The sequence below is a fragment of the Onthophagus taurus genome, chromosome 6 (assembly GCF_036711975.1).
Source record: "Onthophagus taurus isolate NC chromosome 6, IU_Otau_3.0, whole genome shotgun sequence".
Classification (NCBI taxonomy): Eukaryota; Metazoa; Arthropoda; class Insecta; order Coleoptera; family Scarabaeidae; genus Onthophagus; species Onthophagus taurus.
The window spans coordinates 24,544,449-24,557,068 of NC_091971.1; positions in this window are offsets into that span (position 1 = coordinate 24,544,449).

A 12,620-nucleotide genomic window follows, 5' to 3' on the forward strand; every position below is an offset into this window, starting at 1 on the left:
TTCCGGTAATTCTGTTGACCATATATGTGATATTCAGGCGCCAAATGACATCTTGGAGCATGTTGGAGATAAAAAACAAAATGTGCCCAAAACGTGATATTATGACGTTATACGCCGTTCTGAGCCATGTTTGAACTTTCTATCACTTTTGGCTCCGGTAATTCTGTTGATCATATTTGTGATATTCAGGCGCCAAATGACATCTTGGAGCATGTTGGAGATAAAAAACAAAATGTGCCCAAAACGTGATATTTTGCCGTTATACGCCGTTTTGAGCCATGCTTGAACTTTCTATCACATTCGGTTCCGATAATTCTGTTGACCATATTTGTGATATTCAGGCGCCAAATGACATCTTGGAGCATGTTGGAGATAAAAAACAAAATGTGCCCAAAACGTGATATGACGTTATACGCCGTTCTGAGCCATGTTTGAACTTTCTATCACTTTTGGTTCCGGTAATTCTGTTGATCATATTTGTGATATTCAGGCACCAAATGACATCTTGGAGCATGTTGGAGATAAAAAACAAAATGTGCCCAAAACGTGATATTATGACGTTATACGCCGTTCTGAGCCATGTTTGAACTTTCTATCACTTTTGGCTCCGGTAATTCTGTTGATCATATTTGTGATATTCAGGCGCCAAATGACATCTTGGGCATGTTGGAGATAAAAAACAAAATGTGCCCAAAACGTGATATTATGACGTTATACGCCGTTCTGAGCCATGTTTGAACTTTCTATCACTTTTGGTTCCGGTAATTCTGTTGATCATATTTGTGATATTCAGGCGCCAAATGACATCTTGGAGCATGTTGGAGATAAAAAACAAAATGTGCCCAAAACGTGATATTATGACGTTATACGCCGTTTTGAGCCATGTTTGAACTTTCTATCACTTTTGGTTCCGGTAATTCTGTTGACCGTATTTGTGATATTCAGGCGCCAAATGACATCTTGGAGCATGTTGGAGATAAAAAACAAAATGTGCCCAAAACGTGATATTATGACGTTATACGCCGTTCTGAGCCATGTTTGAACTTTCTATCACTTTCGGTTCCGGTAATTCTGTTGACCATATATGTGATATTCAGGCGCCAAATGACATCTTGGAGCATGTTGGAGATAAAAAACAAAATGTGCCCAAAACGTGATATTATGACGTTATACGCCGCTCTGAGCCATGTTTGAACTTTCTATCACTTTCGGTTCCGATAATTCTGTTGACCATATATTTGATATTCAGGCGCCAAATGACATCTTGGAGCAAGTTGGAGATAAAAAACAAAATGTGCCCAAAACGTGATATTATGACGTTATACGCCGTTCTGAGCCATGTTTGAACTTTCTATCACTTTCGGTTCCGATAATTCTGTTGACCATATTTGTGATATTCAGGCATCAAATGACATCTTGGAGCATATAGGAGATAAAAAACAAAATGTGTCCAAAACGTGATATTATGACGTTATACGCCGTTCTGAGCCATGTTTGAACTTTCTATCACTTTTGGCTCCGGTAATTCTGTTGATCATATTTGTGATATTCAGGCGCCAAATGACATCTTGGAGCATGTTGGAGATAAAAAACAAAATGTGCCCAAAACGTGATATTATGACGTTATACGCCGTTTTGAGCCATGTTTGAACTTTGTATCACTTTTGGTTCCGGTAATTCAGTTGACCGTATTTGTGATATTCAGGCGTCAAATGACATCTTGGAGCATGTTGGAGATAAAAAACAAAATGTGCCCAAAACGTGATATTATGACGTTATACGCCGTTCTGAGCCATGTTTGAACTTTCTATCACTTTTGGCTCCGGTAATTCTGTTGATCATATTTGTGATATTCAGGCGCCAAATGACATCTTGGGCATGTTGGAGATAAAAAACAAAATGTGCCCAAAACGTGATATTATGACGTTATACGCCGTCTTGAGCCATGTTTGAACTTTCTATCACTTTTGGTTCCGGTAATTCTGTTGATGATATTTGTGATATTCAGGCGCCAAATGACATCTTGGAGCATGTTGGAGATAAAAAACAAAATGCACCCAAAACGTGATATTATGACGTTATACGCCGTTCTGAGCCTGGTTTGAACTTTCGATCACTTTTGGCTCCGGTAATTCTGTTGATCATATTTGTGATATTCAGGCGCCAAATGACATCTTGGAGCATGTTGGAGATAAAAAACAAAATGTGCCCAAAACGTGATATTATGACGTTATACGCCGTTCTGAGCCATGTTTGAACTTTCTATCACTTTCGGTTCCGGTAATTCTGTTGACCATATATGTGATATTCAGGCGCCAAATGACATCTTGGAGCATGTTGGAGATAAAAAACAAAATGTGCCCAAAACGTGATATTATGACGTTATACGCCGTTCTGAGCCATGTTTGAACTTTCTATCACTTTTGGCTCCGGTAATTCTGTTGATCATATTTGTGATATTCAGGCGCCAAATGACATCTTGGAGCATGTTGGAGATAAAAAACAAAATGTGCCCAAAACGTGATATTTTGCCGTTATACGCCGTTTTGAGCCATGCTTGAACTTTCTATCACATTCGGTTCCGATAATTCTGTTGACCATATTTGTGATATTCAGGCGCCAAATGACATCTTGGAGCATGTTGGAGATAAAAAACAAAATGTGCCCAAAACGTGATATGACGTTATACGCCGTTCTGAGCCATGTTTGAACTTTCTATCACTTTTGGTTCCGGTAATTCTGTTGATCATATTTGTGATATTCAGGCACCAAATGACATCTTGGAGCATGTTGGAGATAAAAAACAAAATGTGCCCAAAACGTGATATTATGACGTTATACGCCGTTCTGAGCCATGTTTGAACTTTCTATCACTTTCGGTTCCGATAATTCTGTTGACCATATATTTGATATTCAGGCGCCAAATGACATCTTGGAGCAAGTTGGAGATAAAAAACAAAATGTGCCCAAAACGTGATATTATGACGTTATACGCCGTTCTGAGCCATGTTTGAACTTTCTATCACTTTCGGTTCCGATAATTCTGTTGACCATATTTGTGATATTCAGGCGTCAAATGACATCTTGGAGCATATAGGAGATAAAAAACAAAATGTGTCCAAAACGTGATATTATGACGTTATACGCCGTTCTGAGCCATGTTTGAACTTTCTATCACTTTTGGCTCCGGTAATTCTGTTGATCATATTTGTGATATTCAGGCGCCAAATGACATCTTGGAGCATGTTGGAGATAAAAAACAAAATGTGCCCAAAACGTGATATTATGACGTTATACGCCGTTTTGAGCCATGTTTGAACTTTGTATCACTTTTGGTTCCGGTAATTCAGTTGACCGTATTTGTGATATTCAGGCGTCAAATGACATCTTGGAGCATGTTGGAGATAAAAAACAAAATGTGCCCAAAACGTGATATTATGACGTTATACGCCGTTCTGAGCCATGTTTGAACTTTCTATCACTTTTGGCTCCGGTAATTCTGTTGATCATATTTGTGATATTCAGGCGCCAAATGACATCTTGGGCATGTTGGAGATAAAAAACAAAATGTGCCCAAAACGTGATATTATGACGTTATACGCCGTCTTGAGCCATGTTTGAACTTTCTATCACTATTGGTTCCGGTAATTCTGTTGATGATATTTGTGATATTCAGGCGCCAAATGACATCTTGGAGCATGTTGGAGATAAAAAACAAAATGCACCCAAAACGTGATATTATGACGTTATACGCCGTTCTGAGCCTGGTTTGAACTTTCGATCACTTTTGGCTCCGGTAATTCTGTTGATCATATTTGTGATATTCAGGCGCCAAATGACATCTTGGAGCATGTTGGAGATAAAAAACAAAATGTGCCCAAAACGTGATATTATGACGTTATACGCCGTTCTGAGCCATGTTTGAACTTTCTATCACTTTCGGTTCCGGTAATTCTGTTGACCATATATGTGATATTCAGGCGCCAAATGACATCTTGGAGCATGTTGGAGATAAAAAACAAAATGTGCCCAAAACGTGATATTATGACGTTATACGCCGTTCTGAGCCATGTTTGAACTTTCTATCACTTTTGGCTCCGGTAATTCTGTTGATCATATTTGTGATATTCAGGCGCCAAATGACATCTTGGAGCATGTTGGAGATAAAAAACAAAATGTGCCCAAAACGTGATATTTTGCCGTTATACGCCGTTTTGAGCCATGCTTGAACTTTCTATCACATTCGGTTCCGATAATTCTGTTGACCATATTTGTGATATTCAGGCGCCAAATGACATCTTGGAGCATGTTGGAGATAAAAAACAAAATGTGCCCAAAACGTGATATGACGTTATACGCCGTTCTGAGCCATGTTTGAACTTTCTATCACTTTTGGTTCCGGTAATTCTGTTGATCATATTTGTGATATTCAGGCACCAAATGACATCTTGGAGCATGTTGGAGATAAAAAACAAAATGTGCCCAAAACGTGATATTATGACGTTATACGCCGTTCTGAGCTATGTTTGAACTTTCTATCACTTTTGGTTCCGGTAATTCTGTTGACCATATATTTGATATTCAGGCGCCAAATGACATCTTGGAGCATGTTGGAGATAAAAAACAAAATGTGCCCAAAACGTGATATTATGACGTTATACGCCGTTCTGAGCCATGTTTGAACTTTCTATCACTTTCGGTTCCGATAATTCTGTTGACCATATATTTGATATTCAGGCGCCAAATGACATCTTGGAGCAAGTTGGAGATAAAAAACAAAATGTGCCCAAAACGTGATATTATGACGTTATACGCCGTTCTGAGCCATGTTTGAACTTTCTATCACTTTCGGTTCCGATAATTCTGTTGACCATATTTGTGATATTCAGGCGTCAAATGACATCTTGGAGCATATAGGAGATAAAAAACAAAATGTGTCCAAAACGTGATATTATGACGTTATACGCCGTTCTGAGCCATGTTTGAACTTTCTATCACTTTTGGCTCCGGTAATTCTGTTGATCATATTTGTGATATTCAGGCGCCAAATGACATCTTGGAGCATGTTGGAGATAAAAAACAAAATGTGCCCAAAACGTGATATTATGACGTTATACGCCGTTTTGAGCCATGTTTGAACTTTCGATCACTTTTGGCTCCGGTAATTCTGTTGATCATATTTGTGATATTCAGGCGCCAAATGACATCTTGGAGCATGTTGGAGATAAAAAACAAAATGTGCCCAAAACGTGATATTATGACGTCATACGCCGTTTTGAGCCATGTTTGAACTTTCTATCACTTTTGGCTCCGGTAATTCTGTTGATCATATTTGTGATATTCAGGCGCCAAATGACATCTTGGAGCATGTTGGAGATAAAAAACAAAATGTGCCCAAAACGTGATATTATGACGTTATACGCCGTTCTGAGCCCTGTTTGAACTTTCTATCACTTTTGGCTCCGGTAATTCTGTTGATCATATTTGTGATATTCAGGCGCCAAATGACATCTTGGAGCATGTTGGAGATAAAAAACAAAATGTGTCCAAAACGTGATATTATGACGTTATACGCCGTTCTGAGCCATGTTTGAACTTTCTATCACTTTTGGCTCCGGTAATTCTGTTGATCATATTTGTGATATTCAGGCGCCAAATGACATCTTGGAGCATGTTGGAGATAAAAAACAAAATGTGCCCAAAACGTGATATTATGACGTTATACGCCCTTTTGAGGCATGTTTGAACTTTCTATCACTTTCGGTTCCGATAATTCTGTTGACCATATTTGTGATATTCAGGCGCCAAATGACATCTTGGAGCATGTTGGAGATAAAAAACAAAATGTGCCCAAAACGTGATATTATGACGTTATACGCCCTTTTGAGGCATGTTTGAACTTTCTATCACTTTTGGTTCCGGTAATTCTGTTAACCATATTTGTGATATTCAGGCCTCAAATGACATCTTGGAGCATGTTGGAGATAAAAAACAAAATGTGCCCAAAACGTGATATTATGACGTTATACGCCGTTCTGAGCCATGTTTGAACTTTCTATCACTTTTGGTTCCGGTAATTCTGTTGACCATATATTTGATATTCAGGCGCCAAATGACATCTTGGAGCATGTTGGAGATAAAAAACAAAATGTGCCCAAAACGTGATATTATGACGTTATACGCCCTTTTGAGGCATGTTTGAACTTTCTATCACTTTTGGTTCCGGTAATTCTGTTAACCATATTTGTGATATTCAGGCCTCAAATGACATCTTGGAGCATGTTGGAGATAAAAAACAAAATGTGCCCAAAACGTGATATTATGACGTTATACGCCGTTTTGAGCCATGTTTGAACTTTCTATCACTTTCGGTTCCGATAATTCTGTTGACCATATTTGTGATATTCAGGCGTCAAATGACATCTTGGAGCATGTTGGAGATAAGAAACAAAATGTGCCCAAAACGTGATATTATGACGTTATATGCCGTTCTGAGCCATGTTTGAACTTTCTATCACTTTTGGCTCCGGTAATTCTGTTGATGATATTTGTGATATTCAGGCGCCAAATGACATCTTGGAGCATGTTGGAGATAAAAAACAAAATGTGCCCAAAACGTGATATTTTGCCGTTATACGCCCTTTTGAGCCATGTTTGAACTTTCTATCACTTTCGGTTCCGATAATTCTGTTGACCATATTTGTGATATTCAGGCGTCAAATGACATCTTGGAGCATGTTGGAGATAAGAAACAAAATGTGCCCAAAACGTGATATTATGACGTTATATGCCGTTCTGAGCCATGTTTGAACTTTCTATCACTTTTGGCTCCGGTAATTCTGTTGATCATATTTGTGATATTCAGGCGCCAAATGACATCTTGGAGCATGTTGGAGATAAAAAACAAAATGTGCCCAAAACGTGATATTATGACGTTATACGCCGTTCTGAGCCATGTTTGAACTTTCTATCACTTTCGGTTCCGGTAATTCTGTTGACCGTATTTGTGATATTCAGGCGCCAAATGACATCTTGGAGCATGTTGGAGATAAAAAACAAAATGTGCCCAAAACGTGGTATTATGACGTTATACGCGTTCTGAGCCATGTTTGAACTTTCTATCACTTTCGGTTCCGGTAATTCTGTTGACCATATATTTGATACTCAGGCGCCAAATGACATCTTGGAGCATGTTTAAGATAAAAAACAAAATGTGCCCAAAACGTGATATTATGACGTTATACGCCCTTTTGAGGCATGTTTGAACTTTCTATCACTTTTGGTTCCGGCAATTCTGTTGATCATATTTGTGATATTCAGGCGCCAAATGACATCTTGGAGCATGTTGGAGATAAAAAACAAAATGTGCCCAAAACGTGATATTATGACGTTATACGCCGTTCTGAGCCATGTTTGAACTTTCTATCACTTTTGGCTCCGGTAATTCTGTTGATCATATTTGTGATATTCAGGCGCCAAATGACATCTTGGAGCATGTTGGAGATAAAAAACAAAATGTGCCCAAAACGTGATATTATGACGTTATACGCCGTTCTGAGCCATGTTTGAACTTTCTATCACTTTCGGTTCCGGTAATTCTGTTGACCGTATTTGTGATATTCAGGCGCCAAATGACATCTTGGAGCATGTTTAAGATAAAAAACAAAATGTGCCCAAAACGTGATATTATGACGTTATACGCCCTTTTGAGGCATGTTTGAACTTTCTATCACTTTTGGTTCCGGCAATTCTGTTAACCATATTTGTGATATTCAGGCCTCAAATGACATCTTGGAGCATGTTGGAGATAAAAAACAAAATGTGCCCAAAACGTGATATTATGACGTTATACGCCGTTTTGAGCCATGTTTGAACTTTCTATCACTTTTGGTTCCGGTAATTCTGTTGACCGTATTTGTGATATTCAGGCGCCAAATGACATCTTGGAGCATGTTGGAGATAAAAAACAAAATGTGCCCAAAACGTGATATTATGACGTTATACGCCGTTCTGAGCCATGTTTGAACTTTCTATCACTTTCGGTTCCGGTAATTCTGTTGACCATATATTTGATATTCAGGCGCCAAATGACATCTTGGAGCATGTTGGAGATAAAAAACAAAATGTGCCCAAAACGTGATATTATGACGTTATACGCCGTTCTGAGCCATGTTTGAACTTTCTATCACTTTTGGTTCCGGTAATTCTGTTGACCATATATTTGATATTCAGGCGCCAAATGACATCTTGGAGCATGTTGGAGATAAAAAACAAAATGTGCCCAAAACGTGATATTATGACGTTATACGCCGTTCTGAGCCATGTTTGAACTTTCTATCACTTTTGGTTCCGGTAATTCTGTTGACCATATATTTGATATTCAGGCGCCAAATGACATCTTGGAGCATGTTGGAGATAAAAAACAAAATGTGCCCAAAACGTGATATTATGACGTTATACGCCGTTTTGAGCCATGTTTGAACTTTCTATCACTTTCGGTTCCGATAATTCTGTTGACCATATTTGTGATATTCAGGCGCCAAATGACATCTTGGGGCATGTTGGAGATAAAAAAAAAATGTGCCCAAAACGTGATATTATGACGTTATACGCCCTTTTGAGGCATGTTTGAACTTTCTATCACTTTTGGTTCCGGTAATTCTGTTAACCATATTTGTGATATTCAGGCCTCAAATGACATCTTGGAGCATGTTGGAGATAAAAAACAAAATGTGTCCAAAACGTGATATTATGACGTTATACGCCGTTTTGAGCCATGTTTGAACTTTCTATCTCTTTCGGTTCCGATAATTCTGTTGACCATATTTGTAATATTCAGGCGCCAAATGACATCTTGGGGCATGTTGGAGATAAAAAACAAAATGTGCCCAAAACGTGATATTATGACCTTATACGCCCTTTTGAGGCATGTTTGAACTTTCTATCACTTTTGGTTCCGGTAATTCTGTTAACCATATTTGTGATATTCAGGCGTCAAATGACATCTTGGAGCATGTTGGAGATAAAAAACAAAATGTGCCCAAAACGTGATATTATGACGTTATATGCCGTTCTGAGCCATGTTTGAACTTTCTATCACTTTTGGCTCCGGTAATTCTGTTGATCATATTTGTGATATTCAGGCGCCAAATGACATCTTGGAGCATGTTGGAGATAAAAAACAAAATGTGCACAAAACGTGATATTATGACGTTATACGCCGTTTTGAGCCATGTTTGAACTTTCTATCACTTTTGGTTCCGATAATTCTGTTGACCATATTTGTGATATTCAGGCGTCAAATGACATCTTGGAGCATGTTGGAGATAAAAAACAAAATGTGCCCAAAACGTGATATTATGACGTTATACGCCCTTTTGATGCATGTTTGAACTTTCTATCACTTTTGGTTCCGGTAATTCTGTTAACCATATTTGTGATATTCAGGCCTCAAATGACATCTTGGAGCATGTTGGAGATAAAAAACAAAATGTGCCCAAAACGTGATATTATGACGTTATACGCCGTTTTGAGCCATGTTTGAACTTTCTATCACTTTCGGTTCCGATAATTCTGTTGACCATATTTGTGATATTCAGGCGCCAAATGACATCTTGGGGCATGTTGGAGATAAAAAACAAAATGTGCCCAAAACGTGATATTATGACGTTATACGCCCTTTTGAGGCATGTTTGAACTTTCTATCACTTTTGGTTCCGGTAATTCTGTTAACCATATTTGTGATATTCAGGCCTCAAATGACATCTTGGAGCATGTTGGAGATAAAAAACAAAATGTGCCCAAAACGTGATATTATGACGTTATACGCCGTTCTGAGCCATGTTTGAACTTTCTATCACATTTGGCTCCGGTAATTCTGTTGATGATATTTGTGATATTCAGGCGCCAAATGACATCTTGGAGCATGTTGGAGATAAAAAACAAAATGTGCCCAAAACGTGATATTTTGCCGTTATACGCCCTTTTGAGCCATGTTTGAACTTTCTATCACTTTCGGTTCCGATAATTCTGTTGACCATATTTGTGATATTCAGGCGTCAAATGACATCTTGGAGCATGTTGGAGATAAAAAACAAAATGTGCCCAAAACGTGATATTATGACGTTATATGCCGTTCTGAGCCATGTTTGAACTTTCTATCACTTTTGGCTCCGGTAATTCTGTTGATCATATTTGTGATATTCAGGCGCCAAATGACATCTTGGAGCATGTTGGAGATAAAAAACAAAATGTGCCCAAAACGTGATATTATGACCTTATACGCCCTTTTGAGGCATGTTTGAACTTTCTATCACTTTTGGTTCCGGTAATTCTGTTAACCATATTTGTGATATTCAGGCGTCAAATGACATCTTGGAGCATGTTGGAGATAAAAAACAAAATGTGCCCAAAACGTGATATTATGACGTTATATGCCGTTCTGAGCCATGTTTGAACTTTCTATCACTTTCGGTTCCGGTAATTCTGTTGACCATATATTTGATATTCAGGCGCCAAATGACATCTTGGAGCATGTTGGAGATAAAAAACAAAATGTGCCCAAAACGTGATATTATGACGTTATACGCCGTTCTGAGCCATGTTTGAACTTTCTATCACTTTTGGTTCCGGTAATTCTGTTGACCATATATTTGATATTCAGGCGCCAAATGACATCTTGGAGCATGTTGGAGATAAAAAACAAAATGTGCCCAAAACGTGATATTATGACGTTATACGCCGTTCTGAGCCATGTTTGAACTTTCTATCACTTTTGGTTCCGGTAATTCTGTTGACCATATTTGTAATATTCAGGCGCCAAATGACATCTTGGGGCATGTTGGAGATAAAAAACAAAATGTGCCCAAAACGTGATATTATGACCTTATACGCCCTTTTGAGGCATGTTTGAACTTTCTATCACTTTTGGTTCCGGTAATTCTGTTAACCATATTTGTGATATTCAGGCGTCAAATGACATCTTGGAGCATGTTGGAGATAAAAAACAAAATGTGCCCAAAACGTGATATTATGACGTTATATGCCGTTCTGAGCCATGTTTGAACTTTCTATCACTTTTGGCTCCGGTAATTCTGTTGATCATATTTGTGATATTCAGGCGCCAAATGACATCTTGGAGCATGTTGGATATAAAAAACAAAATGTGCACAAAACGTGATATTATGACGTTATACGCCGTTTTGAGCCATGTTTGAACTTTCTATCACTTTTGGTTCCGATAATTCTGTTGACCATATTTGTGATATTCAGGCGTCAAATGACATCTTGGAGCATGTTGGAGATAAAAAACAAAATGTGCCCAAAACGTGATATTATGACGTTATACGCCCTTTTGATGCATGTTTGAACTTTCTATCACTTTTGGTTCCGGTAATTCTGTTAACCATATTTGTGATATTCAGGCCTCAAATGACATCTTGGAGCATGTTGGAGATAAAAAACAAAATGTGCCCAAAACGTGATATTATGACGTTATACGCCGTTTTGAGCCATGTTTGAACTTTCTATCACTTTCGGTTCCGATAATTCTGTTGACCATATTTGTGATATTCAGGCGCCAAATGACATCTTGGGGCATGTTGGAGATAAAAAACAAAATGTGCCCAAAACGTGATATTATGACGTTATACGCCCTTTTGAGGCATGTTTGAACTTTCTATCACTTTTGGTTCCGGTAATTCTGTTAACCATATTTGTGATATTCAGGCCTCAAATGACATCTTGGAGCATGTTGGAGATAAAAAACAAAATGTGCCCAAAACGTGATATTATGACGTTATACGCCGTTCTGAGCCATGTTTGAACTTTCTATCACTTTTGGCTCCGGTAATTCTGTTGATGATATTTGTGATATTCAGGCGCCAAATGACATCTTGGAGCATGTTGGAGATAAAAAACAAAATGTGCCCAAAACGTGATATTTTGCCGTTATACGCCCTTTTGAGCCATGTTTGAACTTTCTATCACTTTCGGTTCCGATAATTCTGTTGACCATATTTGTGATATTCAGGCGTCAAATGACATCTTGGAGCATGTTGGAGATAAAAAACAAAATGTGCCCAAAACGTGATATTATGACGTTATATGCCGTTCTGAGCCGTGTTTGAACTTTCTATCACTTTTGGCTCCGGTAATTCTGTTGATCATATTTGTGATATTCAGGCGCCAAATGACATCTTGGAGCATGTTGGAGATAAAAAACAAAATGTGCCCAAAACGTGATATTATGACGTTATACGCCGTTTTGAGCCATGTTTGAACTTTCTATCACTTTCGGTTCCGATAATTCTGTTGACCATATTTGTGATATTCAGGCGCCAAATGACATCTTGGGGCATGTTGGAGATAAAAAACAAAATGTGCCCAAAACGTGATATTATGACCTTATACGCCCTTTTGAGGCATGTTTGAACTTTCTATCACTTTTGGTTCCGGTAATTCTGTTAACCATATTTGTGATATTCAGGCGTCAAATGACATCTTGGAGCATGTTGGAGATAAAAAACAAAATGTGCCCAAAACGTGATATTATGACGTTATATGCCGTTCTGAGCCATGTTTGAACTTTCTATCACTTTCGGTTCCGGTAATTCTGTTGA